The following is an 18,003-nucleotide window of genomic DNA, read 5'->3' on the forward strand; positions in this document are numbered from 1 at the left end:
GGAAATTCTTATGGCTTTGTTTTTAATATTTTATCTTTATTTTGTGACTTTGGGAACTTATGGTTTGACTGCTTGAAGGCAAGTGTCAGTATTGGTGATTGATTTGGTAATGGAGGGTTTATAAGCATGAGTTCTTTGGGTGTGGTGGGTGCAGCTGGTGTTTCTTTGAAAACTTAAGGCATTATATGTCTTTATCTCCTCTCAACTGCTCCTTCTTATCATATTTGTCCTTTACTTTCTTACTGAAGGTGGAAAGAGGAGGGAAGGTGTTGGGTGTGCAGAATTTATGTCTGGCTGGAGGAGGCCAGGCGTCTGCTGCTTGAAGCCTTGTTAACTGCACAGAGGATCCCTGTGAGCAAGTATGATAGATGAGTGGGCATTGAGAGGGTTGAGGGGCTGGTCCTTGTGACCTTCCTGGGCCTCCACACCTGCCCTTGGGTGGATCATAAATCAGGAGTCTTGAATATCCTGCTGTTTGCAATGGGTGGGTGCAGGATTATTTTTTTTTTTTTTTTTTTTTTGAGAGATTTTTTGCTATAGGGTGCTCGCCAGACAGAGAGAGACAGAAAGCAAGAAATCACCCCCCAAGGGGATGGCCACGCCACAATCCCTTCTCCTTCGTTCTCCTCTCGGGATCTTGGGAACGCACGCACATGCGTCTAGTGTGAGTTTTAAGCCACTGGGTCCAGGACTCAAACCGCGGTCGACTACATGGGAGTCCAGCGACAGCCATTCCGCTAACTGCTGGTCCCTGTTTTTTTTTTTTGTTTTGCCTGTTTTTTTTTTGTTTTTTGGTTTTTTTAGGTTGCTATAGGGCATGTGTTCACCAGAGAGAGAGGGAGAGAAAGACAGGGGATGAGAAAGCATCCCCCAGGGTGGATGGCCATGGTGCAATTCTTTCCCCTCCATTCTCCTTTTGGTATTTTGGGCATGCACACACACACACACGGCATGATTTTCAAGCCACTGAATCTGGGACTCGAACCACACAGTCAGCCATGTGGGATCTAGCCATCTTAACTTTCATGCCATCTGTTAGCCCCTAGGTTTTTTAAAAATTTTCTTTTCCTTTTTTTTTTTTTTTGTAGCTTACCAAGGTACTGATCTGCAACAGACTGAAGATCAAATAGTCAAACTGGTCTCTTGCCTGAGAGAATTTGAGAAGCACTGACACCAAACATCTGCAAATCCAGACAAGGCAGAGGTAGTCGAGGTGAGGTTAAGAATATATGAAAGAGGTAATTCAAAACTATGGGCTGTGTTAGGAAGCAAAATTATGTGTAGACACCAAAAGAAAAAAATGTTAAAGGACTTAAATTTGGGACATAAAGAGTATACTGCAGAAATACAGAATAAAAAAGACTGGATTTTTTAAAAAAAATTTTTTGCCAGAGGGTATATGTGGTCGTCAGAGAGAGACAGAGAGACACAGAGAAAGGGAGAGAGAGAGAAAGCACCCCTGCAGGGGCGTAGACATGCTGCACTATCTTCTGCATTTCTCTATCCTGTTGGGATTCGGGGCACACACGCACATGCGCCTAGCATATTTCTCAGGTCAGCATGTCTGGGGCTCAAACTGTGGAGTCAGCCATGTGGGATCTGGCTGCTTTAACCACCAGGCTGTAGGGCAGCCCTAGACTTATGGTTTTAATGTTAGGTAAGATGACCATTTCTGAAAAGGCACATGTAAATAGAATAGTAGTACTCTATTTCCTTTCGGGCACCTTCCTTTAAGGAAATATACCAGTGTGCTCTGAGGAGAGAAAACCCATTTTTTTATGAGGCATAGCTTAAGGTGAGGGGATGCATAGTTTGTAGGGGAAGGAAAACAGAAGGTTTCCAATTATTTGGAAGACTATTGTGTAAAGGTTGGAATGAAGAAACCACAGTATGGAATGAAGAATAATTCTCCAGGGCAAGCCAATGGCGTGGTAGCCAAGGTGGCTGGGTGTCACATGGCCAACTACGTGGTTTGAGTCCCAACCTAGAGGCATGAAAAACATGCTGGGCGTGTGCGAGTGCGTGACCAAAATCCTGAGGATGAGAACGGAGAAGGGATAATGGCACAGCCATTCCCCCGGGGGTGCTGTTTTACTCCCCCAACCCCTCTCTGTCCAGCAAGCACACTTGCCCTAGAGCAAAACAAACCAACAAAAAACAAAACCCTGGTCAACAGGTGTCCACAGATCAATATAAAGATCTCGCTGGGAAGTGAGTCGTAGTCTTTCAAGTGTTTCCACACAGACTAGCTCATATTTTGGCTTGGGAGTTACAGAAATTGTATCAACATCTGACAGGAGGCTGAACCAGGTAACAAGATTTCTTTCAAACTGGAGTGTCTGTGGCCTTATAAATATGAGTGAAATCTAGAAAAGAATTTGAGGTGTAGAGTACTATTGAGAGTGAAGCTAAATAGTTGAAAACAGAAGCCAAAAAAGGAGGCCCGGGGAAAGTTACCAACGAGGCTATTCGGTAGTGATGATGAATGTCCTGGCATCGAGTCTGGCACTGAGGAGGACACAACTGCTGACGGATAAGTTTGCCGCCGCTGCTGCTGCAGCCGCGTAGGCCCGGAAATCCAGCACTTAACAATGAGTCCCAGCCACCACACTCCTCTTGGAGATGGCTACACAGGCTGGACTCCCACAAAACGCCAGTCACCAGTGGTCTGGCTGGTCGAGTCTCTCACTGGGTAAAAGCAAAAAATCCAGGTGACAACAAAGATGATGAAACAGAGTAGTCCAGCCATTAGATGTTTCCAATCAAAACAGAACACAAATTCTTACTTTATACCAGCTGTTGAGTCTAATAGACATGGTCTCACATGTGAGAAAGGGACCAGCAGTTAGTGTAATGACTACGTCGCTGGACTCCCATGTAGTCGACCATGGTTCGAGTTCCAAACCCAGTGGCTTAAACTCGTGCCAGGTGCGTGTGCGTGCATGCCCAAGATCCCGAGAAAAGAATGGAGGAGAAGGGATTGTGGCACAGCAGTCCCCCCAGGGAGGGATTTATTGCTTTCTGTGTCTCTGTCTCTCTCTGTCTTTCTGGTGAGTACACGTGCCCTATAGCACAAAAACCTCCCCCCCCCCAAAAAAAAAAAAAAAGATTCCAGTATGTCTATCTGATTGATGGAAATATTAAAGCTCAGAGCAGGTAATGAACATCCCTGAATCATATAGGTACTAAATGGTAGCGTCACAGTACCCAGAGCTCCAAATTCCATCTCTTCTCATGAGCCCAGAGCACCTCTAGTCCTCCCCAGCACACCTTCCATTATACACCTTGTCCAGTGAAACCTGAGGTTCTCCACGGGAAACTCCTTCCTGCACAGCATTCTGCACCCCACAGGACCATCATGAAAGGCTTAGTGCATGAATGAACTTGGAGTGGTCAACAAGGGGTACCTGCTGCAACTTTTTAAGAAATTTGGGGCCAGCAGATGGCCTGGTGATTAAGGTGCTGGATACTCCCACATAGTCGATGATGGTTCGAGTCCCAGACCTGGTGGCTTGCTTTCTCACTTTCCTTCTCTCTGTGTATGTCTTTCTCTGGTCAAATTAAAATAAATGACTGAATAAATAAAATTAAATGAATAATTCATTAAACATTTTTATTTGTTATAATTATTTTAATTTGCTATAGGACATGTGCATCACCAGAGAGAGATGGAGGGACAGGGGAAGTGAGAAAGCAAGCTATCAGGTCTGGGCCTCAAACCACGGTTGACCTTGTGGGAGTCCAACACTCTTAACCACCGTACCACTTGCTGGCCCCCCGCTGCAACTTTTTAAAATAAAATGATTTATTTATGAGAGAAAGAGAGACTAATTTGTTCAGTTTCTTTCTTCCATAAGGGAGGGAAACAACGGGAGACAGTCACTGAGAGACAGGTATTCCGAGCAGGGCCTTGATTCCATGACATAGCACTGGCCTCAGCCATCCCTGGGACATTGGGCGTGCACGTGCCTGGATTACCCAGGAAGGTCTCTGGACATGAACTCAGAACCTTCCCATATGGGTCAGCCTCACGGAGTGTTTTGTTTTCCCACTCCACCACAGAGTGGTCCCCACAGAGAGAGACTGATTATTTTTTTGGAGAGATTTTCACTATAGGGCGTGTGCGCTCGCCAGACAGAGAGAGACATAGAGACAGAAAGCGAGAAATCACCCCCCAGGGAGGATGGTCACGCCGCAATCCTTTCTCCTCCATTCTCCTCTCGGGATCTTGGGCACGCACGCACATGCGCCCGGCGTGAGTTTTAAGCCACTGGGTCCGGGTTGCGAACCGCGGTTGACTACATGGGAGTCCAGCGACATAGCCATTACGCTAACTGCTGGTTCCCAGAGAGAGACTGATTTTTGAGGTCTCACTTTGCTCTTCCACCTCAGCCTCCCAGTGACCTAGGTCTACAGGCTTGCACCGCCCATGCCTAGCATGTTCAGGTTGGTCCAGGAACTGAACCTGGATCTTCGCTGTGGCTCCATTTGGGCACTGGCGCCCTACGTCTTGTGCCACCATGGCTGAGCCAACCAGCTGCAACTTTAAAAATATTGCCGAAAAATTCCACAAAACAAATACACATGGAAAAATCACTACCTTGTTTCAAAATATTTACAACTTCACGGTTCCAGGCCACCCAAAGCGTGGCGGTTGGTGTTGACACGGCAGCGATCAGGGGCTGCTGGGACGGGGAGTGAGCCCATGGCCTTCTCTGTGAGCACACAAGGCTTCCCGCAGTGCTGTCTCTGGGTTAGTTTTGGCTCAAAGGAGGTGGGTATGAGAATGGTTTCCACTAAGGCCATCCTCCCCAGAAACCACAAAGATGACTAGCTCCACTTTCCTCTGTCAAACAGAAAAGAGCAGGCTTGTTGCGAGTGTGTCGGGGGAGGGAGGGCATGTGGAGAGTCAGGGAGTGGTGGCATAATAACTCCTGCAGTCTCAGGACATGCCAGTTGGTAGTTACTAGTATTCCAGACACTTCCTAATGCCAGACAAATGCCCCAAGCCTCGGCATGTCTGGCTCAGAGATCTATTCAACTGATAGCAGCCGCCTCTTCTGAGCAGAACAGATCTTTCAGAGCAGCCGCTGGGCCGCTAATCAAACACAACATTGTTCTCAGAAGGCAGGAAGAATGGAAGGCTTTGTTTCAGAGTCACAACTTTTTTTTTTTTTTTCAAGAGGCACCCAAGTTGTTTTAACAAGTTGCTACAGACCTTGGGCTTCCTGAGGTGAGGCTGTTTTGCACAGTGTGTGTACTGTACAAAGATCCAGGGAGGGAGGAATCAGAAAGTCAGAGTCATTAAAATAGAAAAAAGAAAAAAAAAAAAAGCCCCAGGCACTTCATGCCTGGAAATGATGTAAGTCCTAGCCACTCCTCTGTTAGAACTACAACCAAACAATGCTCAGGCAATTCGAGCAGCTGCTTCCCAAATGTCAGCGCCGGCCCAGGCAAAGAGCTTGCAGCCCAGCACGCTGAGGATCTGTGCTGCGCCCTTCTCGCCCACATTTTCCACAGGCACACTCAGGAACCTGGCAACAGGTAACGTGGCAACCTTTGACTCAGAAAATGGCAAGTGGCATGGCTTCAGGGAACAAGTGGTTTCTTTTTTTTTTTGAAGCCAGCTGCATCCCCCCCCCTTCACACCCACCCTCTCTCTTCCAACCCAAAGTCTGAGAAAACAAAGCATTGCTGCGGCAGTCCTACTCTTGAGTGTCCCCTTGTGGCCAAGTTTGGAACACCACTTACGTACTTAGAAACCGGCTGCACAGCTACAAGGTAAGTCGCTCTGCCCAAAGGAGTGGACGTCTTTGCTGGACTTGTCTTCCAAAAAGCATACAGAGTGGACGTCAAGGCTCAGAATGCCATGCTTTTTAACTTACCACCTTAAACATGTTACTTTAGTCTCAGGATAAAAACTTCTGGGAATTGTGTGTGTGTGTGTGTGTGTGTGTTTTCTTCTCTAAAGCAGCTGCTAGTGGTGAGTTAAAAAGCAAGAACTGCTGTGGCCGTTTTCACCCAACCTCTTCCTTCATGTGCCAGTTACAGCCACGGGTGGGGCGGATGGTAGTGAGGATTAACAGAGGACAAACTGAGGATTCCTGCTGGGTGGAAGGGCCTTTTTCATTTTTAGCTGAATTTGTACTTCACATGCAGACACCTTTCTCCAGGTGGCAGCATCTGTAACACGTTGCTGGCTTCCAGAGAGTTTATTTGTAAGAATTACTTCGGATTTCTGGACCGCAGGCCCAGCTTCCCAGAGAGCATGCCTCAAAGCCCTGCCTTAACTCTTTTATCTTTGTGTGGGGCAGACACCCACGTAAATGCCACAGGCAGTGTTTTGAACCTGCCCTCTTCCTCTCCCATGGTCCTGCCTCAGGTCTTGCTCTGTTCTGAGTCTCTGCAGTTCTGAGTCTCTGGCGCTCCAGCTGGTCCAGAGAAGAGAGGGCAGCTGCTCTATTTCCCTCTGGAGATGCTAACTGGGAGCTATGAAAGAGGTTTAGATCAAAGTCACTGCTCTCTTCAGAAAGTTCCGTTAATTAACTAAATTAGAGGAAATTAAACTATGTTTGGGGGGAAGGTCATTTTAGAAGGCCCAGATCCAGAGGCTAGGTTCTAAAACTTGTAATGTGGACTTGGAATGAAGTTTGGCAGCAAGTTAAGTAATACGAGCAATTGAAGGTTTCCATATGTAAAACCAGTTGTTGCCCGACATCAGTCATTTCAAAGGAGTATCTTGAAAGTAGACAGACATTTGGCTAGTATTTACCTAGACCATTTAATACTAAAGATTACAAACCTGGGTCTCTGAGTAAAAGTCATTTGACCAGTCGCTAAGGTGAGTCATGCCTTCACAGAACTAGGGCACACACGATGAAGGCAGGGTGTTTAGAACATCCGGCTTACTAATTTGCAAGACAGAGCTGTTCCTTCCAGTAGGGAATGGGATCAGGATTTCATGGATCATTTTCCCAGCCTTTCTAACAGGTGCTATTGAGTCATACATGTATACGAGTGACTGGCCTGGCAGTTTCATCTGTTGAGAATAAATTTCCATTTGTTCCATTACTTTACAAAGTAATTTTTTAACCATTGAGTCAGATATTTCACTTCCTTTTAGACCTAGGGATTTTTTTTTTCAACATTTGAAACGTGTGTTTTTCAAAATGTGACCCAGATGAGTCTGCAGGTCTTCCTGGATTGAATGGACTGTTTACAGGAGGGGAAGATTCAGGGCCCAAGGTCAGGGCTACAGAATTATATAAGGTTTCCTGTTTGGGCAGCTGGTCTACCAACACCACAGATTAGGACAGACTGGTTCTTGTTGAAAGACAGCATACTCAGAAAGCTGGGTTAGAGCTGGTTCCAGAAACAGAGAAGGAAATTTTTCTTCTAAGCTTTTCATCAACCAACTTTCACTTCTTTTTTTTTTTTTCCTTTCACTTCTTGTAGGTGTTATACTCAGCAACAATACCTGACTGTGTTTTTTTTGAGAGAAATTTTTGCTATAGGGCACGTGCGCTTGCCAGAGAGACAGAGAGAAACAGAGACAGAAAGTGAGGACGCCCTCTCCCCCAGTGGCGATGGCCGTGCAGCAAGTCCTGCTCTATTATCTTTTCAGGATTGTGGGCACACATGCTCACATGCCGCCGGGTCTGGGACTCAAACTGCAGTTGACTATGTGGGAGTCCAATGCCTTAACTATGCCACCTGCTGGTCCCCAGGTGTTCTTTTTCTTTTCTTTCTTTCTTTCTTTCTTTCTTTCTTTCTTTCTTTCTTTCTTTCTTTCTTTCTTTCTTTCTTTCTTTCTCTCTTTCTTTCTTTCTCTTTCTCTCTTTCTCTCTTTCTCTCTTTCTCTCTTTCTCTCTTTCTCTCTTTCTCTCTTTCTCTCTTTCTTTCTCTCTTTCTCTCTTTCTTTCTTTCTTTCTTTCTTTCTTTCTTTCTTTCTTTCTTTCTTTCTTTCTTTCTTTCTTTTTCTTTTCTTTTTTTGTGACCAGATTAAGAGAAATTCGTTAAGGTTGTAAGACTCACAAAGGTCAGACACTGTTGTCTATTTGATTTATGGATGTAACCACAGTACTTTGAACACAGGTAGGACATATTAGTACTAAGTACTTGTTATGTGAAGGAATAAACAAGGATGAAAAAAATTTTCTAGAGAAAGAGGGACTCCCAATCAGAAAAAGGAAATCATCCGCTGAGTCAGAGGTACAATGAACTTGGCAAAGCCATTCTCTGTATCCTGGGATATCCTCATATAATCTGTCACCAGTGCCCCGTTGTGTTCGGTGCTGGCCAAGTGCCAGCCAAGTTCAATTATGAATGGCCAACGTTTGATGTGGAGCTAGTATGTTGAATCCCAACTGATGTCATCTGCGGATTGTCCTCTTAACACCCACCATTCTCTGGCTTTCCCCAAAGGCACTGGCAGATGGCTGTGTGAGGGACCAGGATGCTAGCTGCCTTTTCCCTGTGCATCTGCTTTTCTTCTTTGTTCCTTTCACCCTTGATTATCTTTTGGTTTCTTATTATCCTCGCTCTGTCTGCTTGTACACAGAATGGACATCTGAGAGCCAAAGAACCTTCTTCATCTCTTGGTCTCGTTTCATGAGTTAGTATCACCTGCACAATGGGACCCTGGCGACCAGAATAAAAGGAAAAATCTGGAGTGGAATCACACAACCAGAAGTCTCCCTGCCATGTTGCTGTATGTGTGGTGAAAAAGTAGCATGCCTTACCCTGAGGCTGGAGAAGCTGATTGTTTCTAGATGGGAACAGGGCGTCAGGCACACACGGCAGACCTGTCTCCCTTCAGAAAGTGAGGTGCTATGTAGTCAGTGGCCTGGTACGAACTAGGATGCATCACATGCAGGGAGAGTCTGCTGGGGCCAGGTCCCCAGGATGTCAGTGTGGACTGATGGGTTCCCCCTGCTCACTGGCCAACTTCCCAGGCTTTGGAGGAAGACAAACCAATCTAAGACAGATGATGATGGGGCCACCAGGTTGCATGGTGACTCAACCATGGTTTGAGTCCTGAACCTGGCGGCTTGCTTTGTTACTTTCTCTCTCTCTGTCTCTCCCTGGTCAAATTTAAAATAACAAAAATAAGTTAAATAAATAATTCTTTTTTTTAAAAAAAAAAAGACACAATGCTACCACCCTATAAATAAACAGTAGACCTGGAATGAGGACTTGACAAGGTGTGGCTTTTGCAAAAGGCAAACACAGGTCCTGGAAAAACAGGGTACATGGGGCCAGCAGGTGGCATGGTGGTTAAGGCGTTGGACTCGTACATGGCGGTTTGAGTCCTTGGATCTGGCAGCTTGGAAAATCCTAACAAATAAATATATAAACAATTTTTAAAAAGAAAATAACAACAAAAAGGAAGGGTTTGTGGGGATGTAAAGAAAAAGAAAATGCCTCCACCATGGCTTCCTGTTGGTTGCAGCATGATGAGGAATAATTTTGTGGATTTGGAAAGTTGGCCATGTGGGAGGCCTTGGGCACTCTTTGTCTGTAGTGAGGCACTTAATTATTCATCATACTCCTTTCCTCTGTCTTCCCTGAAGCCCCTCTTTCTCAAAGAAAAAAAAACAGGAAAAATGATCTGGGTTAACCTGTGGAACACGAGCTATGGCAGCTCAGCTGGCCCAGAAAGGACACCAGCCCCATAGTCAAACAACAGGATCCTTGCTTTGTACTTTAAACTGATGCCTCATGGGGCTAGCTGGTGGTATGGTGATTCAGGACTGGACTCCCACATGACCATGGTTCAAGTCTTGGACCTGACAGCTTGCTTTCTCACTTCCTTTTCTTTCTTTCTCTAGTGAACACACATGCCCAATAGCAAATTAAAAATAGTAACAATGGGGTTGGCAGACGGTGTGGTGGTTAGGGTGCTGGACTCCCACATGGCTGACCATGGTTTCAGTCCTGGATCTGGTGGCTTGCTTTCTCTCTCTTTCTCTCTCTCTGGTGAGCATGTGTGCCCTATAGCAGGTTAGAAAATAATACTACTACTAATAAATAAATAATTAGATAAATAACTCAAAAAATAATAAGGAACCATCAGATTATATAATGATTATGTTATTGGATTCTCTTGTAGTTAACTGTGGTTTAAGTCCCATACCTGGTGACTTAAAACTCATGCAGGGAGGCCAGCAGGTGGCATGGTGGTTGGAGTGCTGGAGTCCCACATGGCCGACCACAGTTCAAATCCCAGACCTGGTGGCTTGCTTTCTCACTTTCTCTCTCTCTCTTCCATGTCCTGTAGCACATGTGCCCTATAGCAAATTTGTTAATAATGATGATGATAAATAAATTTAAATAAATAATTCTTTAAACAATAAAAAAGAAACAAACAAACTCACTCCAGGTGCGTAAGTATGCGTGTTCAAAATCCCTAGAGGAGAAAGGATGGCAGGGCAGCCATCCCCTCTGGGGAAGTGATTTCTCACTTTCTGTCTCTTCCATCTCTGGGGAGTGCACATGCCCTATAGCAAAAATCTCTTAAAAAAATAAAAAAATAATAAAATTAAATACTTTTTTAAAAATGACCTCTCTATCAGGTATGTTATTTGCCAAATTTATTATTATTTACTAAAAATTTTATTTATGCATTCATTTATTTTAATTTGATCAGAGAGAGACAGAGAAAGAGAGAGAGAAAGTGAAAAAGAGAGAGAAAGGGAGAAAGGAAGCCACCAGATCTGGGACTTGAACATGGTTGGCCATGTGGGAGTGTCTAGCACCTTAACCACCACGCCACCTGCTCACCCCCAAATTATTATTATTATTTTGGAGTGGTTTTTGCTATAGGGCACTTGCACTCACCAGAAAGACAGAGAGATAGAAAGTGAGAAATCACCCCCCCAGGGGGGATGGCCATGTTGTAATCCCTTCTCCTCCATTCTCCTCTGAGGATATTGGGCACGCACGAACACATGCCAGGCGTGAGTTTAAGCCATCAGGTCCAGGACTCGAACCGCAGTCAACTATGTGGGAATTCAGCGACATAGCCATTACACTAACTGCTGGTCCCCCAAAAATATTGTTTTTAAAGTTTATTTATTCTTTGAGAGATGAGAGGTAAAGACAGACAAGGAGAGAGACAGTCATCCCTTCCAGGGTCTTCATACTTTGATCTACTCCCAGCCTCAGCCAGCCAGGATCACAGGCATGCGTGCACAGGAGGCCTCCCTGGGACTTGCCCGTGTGGTCTCCACATCTCAGAGCATTGCATTCCTAAAGCGGGGTAATTTACCCATAGCTCATTAAATTTTTTGTTTGCTTGTTTGAGAGATTTTTGCTCTAAGGCACTTGTGCTCGCTGGAGAAATAGAGATAGAGAGACAGAAAGTGAGAAATCACTTCCCCAGGGGGAATGGCCAACTTGAATCTTTTCTCTTCCATTCTCCTCTTGGGATTTTGGGCACACATGTGCATGTGCCTGGCGTGAGTTTCAAGCCACCAGGTCTGGGACTTGAACCATGGTGGGCCACGTAGGAATCCAGTGCCTTAATTACTACACCACCTGCTGGTCTCTCATTCAAATTCTGAAAACAAGCCTGCAGAGGAGGTGATGATCTTGAAACCGAGCAAGAGCCCCCCTAATGTATTTTCTAGGGTTCCTGAAATATAAAGTCCACTTGCATTGTAATGGCCCAGAATAAGGAGTAAGTCTTCAGACTTTGGTTATGATAATGACCAACATGGACCATGAGTGAAGGCTATTTGACCTCTAAAACTCTCACTTGAAGGAAAGAAGGTTTTCATTTCAATGTATAAGATGTTTTCTAGGCTGGAAACTGCTGGTTGTAAGCTCAGAGACTCCAGGCTGAAGGGTTCCAGACACCTGAAGAGGAATTTGATTATCTAAGGCCTCACCAATCAAGAGTGCCCACGAGATGATCACGCCCTCTTGAACCAATCACTGAACTGATCATGCGCCAGGGACCTCTGCCCCAATTTTGCCCTTAAAAACGCATGTGGGGAACATCTCGGGGAGACCGGGTCTTTTGAGCATGAGCCGCCCGCTCTCCTTGCTTTATGCTTTGCAATAAAGCTGTACTTTCCTTCATCACACCATGTGCCTATGGCTTGGTTTTATAGTGCCTGGGCGAGCGAACCTGATTTGAGTTCAGTAACAATCTCAGTCCCACAGATGAGGAGGAGGCCCCATGGTGCACCATCAAAGTTCTCCTAGGTGGAACCAAATCAGAACCTGATTCTTTCCACCTAATCACTTATCTTTAAAACAGCTGCCTTATACTGTCCTTAAGATGCATGTGTGCCCAAAATCCCAAGAGAAGAATGGAGGAGAAAGGACTGCAACATGGTCATCCCTCCTGGGGGTGATTTCTCGCTTTCTGTCTGTATCTCTCCAGTGAGCACATGTGTCCATGGCAAAAATCTCTCTCTACCAAGAAAAAAAAAAAATTGTTGCTGAACTCCCATATAATCAACCCCGGTTCAAGTCCCAGGCCTGGTGGCTTAAACTCACGCCGGGCACATGTGTGTGTGTGCCCAAGATCCCGAGAGGACAATGGAGGAGAAGGGATTGTGGCATGGCCATCCCCCCTGGGCGGTGATTTCTCGCTTTCTATCTCTCTGTCTCTGACTTTGTGGTGAGTGCATGCGCCCTATAGCAAAAACCTCTCAAAAAAAAAAAATCTTCTTTGAATTCTTTTGAGAAAATTATCTGGGGTCATGAGCCCTCATCTGAAACTGTTTTGGCCAAATGTGCTTGGAATTCAGGACTTTGTGGATTATAGAAAGCTACTACACATGGCATGCCCAGTGGGGTCGGGATTAATGGAGTATTTGGACATATCTGCAGGGAGAGGTAGTGTGGTCCCACTGTAAATAGTTCCAAGATGGGTTCCCCTGGTAATGGCTTTCAGATTTGCAGAGGAAGAAATGATGTCCTACCTCCTCATCAGATGCTCTGCAGCTGTGAGAGCTCCTGCCCAGGTGTCCTGCAGAGGCGGCTCAAATTCCGAGCTGTGTCTGCATAGGTAGCTGTGGAGTGGAGGTGGGTATACTAAAATCTAATGTCTTAGACTTTAAAGAAAAAGAGATATTTTCTTCTTTTAGGGTTTTTGCTATAGAGTGTGTGCTTTCGCTGGAGAGAGACAGTGAGAAATCACCCCTTGGGAGGATGGCCATGCTGTAATCCCTTCTCTAGTCTCCTCCTGTGATTTGAGGCATGTATGCTCATGTGCCCAGTGTGAGTCTTAAGCCACCAGATCCAGAGCTAACCACGGCCGGGCAAGTGGGAGTCCAGTGCCTTAACCACTACGCCATTTGCTGTCCCCTGGATCTGATAAAACCGCTGACACTGTCTCTCCTGTTGGAGTTCTGAGTGAACTGGCTTATCACTGTGTGTCTCATGCACTGTACTGAGAAACATCCTTGTCGGGTTATTATCATGGTAATAGGGCACTAGAAGGGGCTGTTAACTTGGCTTTCTCCAACGTGGAGTGATGTCTCTATTAATTACTGAATGTGGCAGTCTGGTGTGTCCTTATAGATAAACACATCACATTTAAGAGGCTGGGAGCATGTATTTTTTAATTCATTCTTTCCATCTTTCTCTTTTTTCACCTCTCCTTTCTATCCTCTACCCTCAGGCTACAGACTGATGCCACAGATAGAAAAATAACACCAACATTCTTCGCCTTGGCCCACTATTTATTCTGACAGGAAGGCGGCTCCATGCTAGGTCCAGGTTGGGTGCAGGGCTGTTCTAAAGCAGCTCAAGACACCAGCATAAAAGTTTATCCGCAGGCTTACTCTCCACTCATTAAAGCTCTGTCTACTGCACACAGTTTGGACTTAATTTTCAAAAATGTATATTTTTATACAACATTGCCAACCCATTGCTAACTGAAATAACCTATGTAACAACTGATAAGTGGGTAAACATTTATTAGTAAACTACAGACCTAATTCATCAAGAACTAGATATTTTCATCTAAAACAGGTAGTGCTCTGCCTCCTAGTGTGGATTATACAAGGGGTTTTCAAGAAGTTCATGAAAAAGCATATTATAAAAAAAAAAGTATGGATTTTTTTTTTTGCAACAAAATACTCAAATTTTAATTCGTTTTCCAGTTTTTTTTTTTTTTTTTGACAGATACTTTGCTATAGGGTGCATGGGCTTCCCAGAAAGACAAAGAGACAGAAAGCGAGAAATTATCCCCCAGGGAGTTGGCCATGTCCCAGTTCCTTCTCCTCTCTTCTTCTTTTGGGATTTTGGGCATGCATGCACATGTACCTGGCATGAATTTTGAGCTGCTAGTCTGAGACTCGAACCGGGGCCAAATGTAAGAGTCCAGCACTTTAATATCACGCTACCTGCTGGCCCTTTGTAAAGCCTTCTCATTCTAGTTTTAGAAGGAACTACAGACAAAAAAGGCAATAAAATTTAATTTGGGGGGCCAGCGGGTGATGTGGTGGTTAAGGTGCTGATTGGTTGACTGGTTCAAGTCCCAGACCCAGCAGCTTGAAAAATCACAACAAATAAATAAGATGTAATTTGGTGTGTGTGTGTGGGGGGGGCGGGTCATCAGAAGATACTAAAATCCGCATATGTTGTATATTTAGGACTGAAATGTAATCCTCAGGTTATGAAATAGGTTCCCAGTGGCCAATGACACAGCTCTGACTATAGCTTGAGGAGCTCCAAACAGAACACAACAGAACAAAGAGCAGCTACAGGAATGCGGAAAAACTTGAAGAAACTAGGGCTAGTTTTTGGATTGACATGAACTATCAATAAAAGGTTGGAAAACAGAACACAAAGAAGGGAAGCACTTGATAGCCACTACTCTGAAGCCCTGCCCACTTGCAACTGCTGATAACCTTGTCAGGTCACTTGATAAAGCCAAGTCTTGTCACCCTCGGGCACCTGGCGGAGAGGTAATAAAACGGTTGCTTTATCTCCCAAGGCTGGAGTTAGTCAAACCTCAGCCTGTGGTAACTGTAGTAAACTGAAATTGCCTGTCGTTTACGAAAAAGGGGGCGGGAGAAAGGAAAAGGGGCTTAAGGCAGGAAATTGTGTTTGTCTCTCTCCGTGGATTTAAAAAAAGAAAGTGAGCAAAACAGCAAGAAGTTTTCCTGGGAGTGAGAAAAACAGCCTGCTCAACTCCCCTCGCCCGGGGTTAACAGGATTGCTGACAGATCAGGCCCACGTGAGGGTCAAGAAAAGAGGCTCAAGCTGATGAAAACCCACGAAATCTTCTTAGGAGCCTTCCTTTGTAAATGTAAATGACTGAGTCATTGCTTTGCCTTGGAGGAGAGGAAGTTGCAATCACACCAAGTGACTCATTCATTGCTGTGAGCTCCGGCCGTTGGATAAAAAGTTTTAGCAAAAGCAGCAACAGATCTGCTTTAAATACTCGCACAGTAAGGGAATTCCTCGCTTTCAGGATGAATGCCATCCACACAAAAGAGCTCCTGTTGACATCTCATTTACAATCTCCCCCAGGACACAGACAAGACCGTTTCAATAAACCCGGCTCAGAAACACCTATTGTTCAAAATCTTCAACTAGCAACAGGCTGCCACCACTCCCTATGGCTCTGCAAAATAAAAGATTTAGAAGGAGGAGGATCGGAGCTGTGGACGCTGTGAAAAGAGGCAGGAGAAAAGTCCCTTTGACCCAATGCTCTTAGAGAGGGTGCATAAAGAATAAAGTTAATGGTATTTCCATTTCTATAAGATGTGTGTTAAGAAACGTCTGTGACGTTCCTAAACTGGGAATTGTGATTTCTTCATTTGATGTGAGCTGTATGTGTAAAGAAACTAACTCCTGCCCGTGTGGTTGTGGCATGAAAAGCCAAAGTTAACCTTAAGCTATCTCCAGCTTGATAAAAAGCCCTAAGAGCAGCCACAGGAAAGCTCAGGTGAGTCGGCCCCGGATGTGTGTTTCCTGGATTCAGGGCTTGCCTGGCCTTTCCTAGCACGACAGAATCTTCAGGATCACACGGGCGCCCTCTCCTTGGACTGCTTCCCTCCTTCCCATCTCCACCATTTTGCTCCCGTTTGTAGTAAAACTTGGACCTTTTCTGGAGTTACAGAATGATTTTCTTCAGAGGTGCCTCACATTAAGGGATGCATCATTCGTGCTTGCAAAAATTTAATCGGGCATTTCTCAAATGGTCACCATCTTTACCCTCCTAACAGATCTGCCAGTTAATGTCTTCCATCTCAGCACAGGGCTCCCTTACCTACCCCATGTTCAAGACAGACTGGTGGGTTGTTGTCTTGAACTACTTCGGATTCTCCTACCTCTTCAATTCCTCTGGAGTCATTCAGTGTTTTTCTGTGCACCTTTCTGAACCTCTAGACCCTACTATTCTCTCCTCTGGAGAATCGCGGTAACTTCCTAACTTTAGGTTTCTGCAGCCCTGAGCCGTGACTTGGTAATGCGTGGCCAAATCAGCTGAGGTGAGTCATGCAGCTGCACCATCTAGAAAGTCCAAGACTAAATATCAGAGTGATTCACATGAGGAAAAGTATTGAGAACCTGTTTCAGTAGTGTGTGGGTGTCCATCAGGATCTGTGTACATTCTGGGTACAGGTAGAAAGTGTTTTGTTTGTCAAAATATTCAGAAAAATACTTTTTTTTTTTGGTAGAAGTTTTTGTCTTAGGGTGCATGTGGTTGTGGGTGGGGGAAGGAGGCAAGACAGAGACAGAGGAAAAGTGAGAAATCACCCCCCAGGGGTGATGGCCATGCTGCAATCCCTTCTCCATTCTCCTGGGATCTTGGGCACACATGCACATGTGCCCAGCGTGAGTTTCAAGGCACCGGGTCATGGACTCAAACCATGGTTGGCTATGTGGGAGCCCAGCAACGTAACCACTACGCCACCTGCTGGCCCTGAGAAACACTTTTCTAATGAGTCTGTCTTGTCCTTGCTTCCAAGGGTCGTACACACCAAGAGAGGGGCTGAAAATACTGCACCCATCTGTCAATTCTTGTTCACACATCTGCCTTCGAGACACAGTCAGGGCTTAGGAGATTCCCAATAACCTGCGCCTGCTCACCTTTCAAGTCTCAATTCTGCATCCTTCTGACCATTTTCACTTTTAGTTATTCTACACATCAAGTTCCTCAGCTTTGCATATGGAATTTCTCTGTAGGGACTTATTCTTCCTCTTTCTCCTTCAGATATCAGCTTCACATCACCTCTTCCAGGAAGGCCTCTTCTTGAATGTCCTTGGATGTCAGAATGCCTCCCCTGGTTCTCATTATAGCACTGCACTTTTATCTGACAGAGTACTTATTACATTTTAATGATCTTCCTGGTTTTCTACTGGACTTTAAACTCCAAGTAAGCAGAGAAGAAATATTTGCTGGTGAATGTTGTGCACTGACTGCTCCACAACTTACATAACATTTGCTTTTGACAAACCGACTTGGATAGCTATTATAAATGACCTTACCTCTACTTCTCAAAGCTTTAGTTCTATTCTTTCATACTTCAGTATCTCCTGTTCACTTGCTTTTCAAACACGATCTAGTTGATTTTCAAATTCACTGGGTTCATTGCAAAAATCAAAATAATAGGGCCAGTCGGTGGTGTGGTGGTTAAGGTGGCCGAATCCCACGTGTTTGACTGCTTGGTTCAAGTCCTGGACCCGGCATCTTGGAGAAACATCCGGGGCTCGTGTGTGCCTGTTCCACATCTTGAGAGCAGAATGGAGGAGAAAGGATTGCGGTATGGCAGTCCTCCCTGGGAGACCCTTTTTCTCACTTTCCTCTCTCTTTCGCCCCAGTGAGCGCACAGACTCTCTAGGAAATTAAAAACAACAACAAATGTAAACTGGGGAGGTGCATCTTGATTTAAATGTGCGCTACCAGGGCCAGGTGGTGGCGGTGGCACCACAGTAATGCACTGATACGGGGAAGGGCCCCGGGTTGCATTTGGGGACCTCCCTGGACACACTGAGGTGCATGCCTGTGGGCCAGGCCAGCTGAGGCGAGTTGGA

The 18,003-nt window shown here is 45.2% G+C and overlaps 1 protein-coding gene and 1 long non-coding RNA gene across 5 annotated transcripts in view; one reads left to right on the forward strand and one right to left on the reverse strand.

Annotated features, from left to right (window-relative positions):
• DLGAP1 (DLG associated protein 1) overlaps positions 1–18,003 on the reverse strand; it is an 891,374-nt gene that overhangs the window by 101,962 nt on the left and 771,409 nt on the right.
• Positions 5,214–18,003, forward strand: part of LOC102474919 (uncharacterized) — a 36,838-nt gene continuing 24,048 nt past the window's right edge. The window contains exons 1-3 of one of the 4 annotated variants that reach the window (XR_003549083.1): positions 5,220–5,544; positions 5,675–5,781; positions 14,613–16,325. This is a non-coding gene — a long non-coding RNA (uncharacterized LOC102474919). Of the gene's footprint in view, positions 5,545–5,674; positions 5,782–14,612; positions 16,326–18,003 lie in introns of those variants that run through there. The other 3 variants (XR_003549084.1, XR_001370216.2, XR_003549085.1) reach the window with 3 other exon arrangements.

The sequence above is a fragment of the Tupaia chinensis genome, unplaced genomic scaffold (genome assembly GCF_000334495.1).
Source record: "Tupaia chinensis unplaced genomic scaffold, TupChi_1.0 Scaffold000180_1, whole genome shotgun sequence".
NCBI classification, from domain to species: domain Eukaryota; kingdom Metazoa; phylum Chordata; class Mammalia; order Scandentia; family Tupaiidae; genus Tupaia; species Tupaia belangeri.